Source organism: Corapipo altera, unplaced genomic scaffold (genome assembly GCF_003945725.1).
Source record: "Corapipo altera isolate COAL_440 unplaced genomic scaffold, ASM394572v1 58284, whole genome shotgun sequence".
NCBI lineage: Eukaryota > Metazoa > Chordata > Aves > Passeriformes > Pipridae > Corapipo > Corapipo altera.
The window spans coordinates 1-1,899 of record NW_020889878.1 but is presented as its reverse complement, the minus strand read 5'-3'; the positions used below and the strand labels follow the sequence as shown (position 1 = coordinate 1,899).

The following is a 1,899-nucleotide window of genomic DNA, read 5'->3' as shown; positions in this document are numbered from 1 at the left end:
AGGAGGGAACACCCCTGGGGGGGCTCAGACACAGTGTGGGCTCCTGGTACCTCCTCAGAGAGCAGGAACTGTCACCTCCTCAGGTGGGGAGTCACCTGTCACCTCCTCAGAGAGCAGGTACTGTCACCTCCTCAAGGAGAGTCACCTGTCACCTCCTCAGGGGAGAGTCCCCTGTCACCTCCTCAGGTAGGGAGTCACCTGTCACCTCCTCAGAAAGCAGATACTGTCACCTCCTCAGGTGGGGAGTCACCTGTCACCTCCTCAGAGAGCAGGTACTGTCACCTCCTCGAGGGGAGTCACCCTCTCAGAGCTCAGCCAGGGTGTGAAGCTGGATAAGGAGAAGCTCCTCAGGAGCTGCCAGCAGGTCTCAGGTGACAGTTCCGTGCTCTGAACACCCCAGGTGACTCTCAAACCCACCTTAATGGTCACGGGAGTGTCGCTCCCACCAGGTGGGTTTTCCAAAGGCTGGGATGAGTCCCCCGTACCCAGGGGGGTACCTGTGGCAGAGGTGGGTGAACAGGGGCAGTTCTGGGGGGGGGCTGGTCAGCCAGAGGGAAGCCAGGAGCCTCACCTGCAGGAGGGGAGGGCCAGCAAAGCTCAGTGCTGGCCACAGCCCTGGATTTCCAACCAGGAAACATCACGGGCAGCGTTTCGCCCACCTGGAACACACAGGCTTCCATTTCCCCCATAAACTACAAACAGATGGGATTAGGAGCACATATCCCCCTGAGCAGAGCCCCCAGCAGCCATTATCAATCCCATTTTTCCCCTAGTGCATTTAATAATATTCCTAATGCAGCTAATTATTGATTGTGAACAGCACACGGGTCCTGGTTGTGAGGGAGAAACAAGGCCGACCCCAAACATCAGCGTGTGAGACAGCACGAGCCTTACACAGCCCTCACTGCAGCACTGGAGTTAAAGATGTGACAGGAAAACCCAATTTCCCTCACTCTGTGCATCCCCTGAAAGGCTCCACTCACAGTCACCACGTTCACACTTCAGGTGGGTCTAAAACAAACACCTACAGCTACAGCAAAGCAGCAAATCCCCCTGGAAACCTCGAGATGTCCACCACTGTCCTGTCCTGGGCTTTATTTTCCAGGCAACCCCAAAGATCCTGAGACAAAGCTGCTGTTTGCTCTTGAGTATCCAACTGCAGCGTCCCAGGACACCCGGCTCTGAGCTCCAGCCCCTGTCCTGCCAGAGAAAAGGCACCTTCAGAAAGTCCAGATGGTCCTCAGGAACTCAAACCTGAACATTACTGAGGCCTCCAGAGGGAAGATCACCGAAACTCCCACCACCACCAGAGGAAGGAGATCAGACAGAGCAGAGCTGGTGTTTTTAGAGGGACTCCCTGAGCACCCCGAGGTGAGGATGTGCTCCAGCTCCCTCTGAGCTCAGCCACGACATCACCACCAGCCCTGTGCTCCCTGGCTGATGGGCTCTATCTCCCAGCACAGCTCCACTGCTCCCCTTCCAGAACCTGCCTCGTGTGCCCAAGGGGGGCCACCTCCTGCTCCAGGAGCCTCTCACCACGCTCAGCCTGGGCTGAGGCCGCTGCTGATGGCTCCCCTCAGCCCGAGCAGTTCCTCTTCCAGCCAAACGCTGCAAACCCAGAACCCTCAAGACCTGTCACCGTCTTCACGACAACTTTTATTCCTCTCGGGTGAAGCCACGTAAACTCCCAGCTCAGAGCCGAGGTTCGGCGATTCTTCCGCGGTGATTTCGCTCGAGGGGAGAGGAGCCGCTTCCCGAGCCTTTTTATTCGGAGGGCCTGAACCGCGGAGCACGTGTTGGTGTTTCGCGTTCAGAGCACCACCAGCACCTCCACCCCCGAGAACCCCCGAGCAGGACCCCCCAGGCAGAACCCCACGAGCCGGACCCCCCTGAGCTGGA

General features: G+C 58.0%; 1 long non-coding RNA gene across 1 annotated transcript; it reads right to left on the bottom strand.

The window, feature by feature from the left end:
• Positions 1 to 16: 16 nt before the first annotated feature.
• Positions 17 to 273, bottom strand: LOC113942310. The gene is made up of 3 exons (XR_003525891.1): positions 258 to 273; positions 128 to 152; positions 17 to 75 (listed from the first exon to the last, which is right to left on the bottom strand). It is a non-coding gene; the product is annotated as an uncharacterized LOC113942310 (long non-coding RNA).
• Between the last annotated feature and the right edge of the window lie 1,626 nt (positions 274 to 1,899).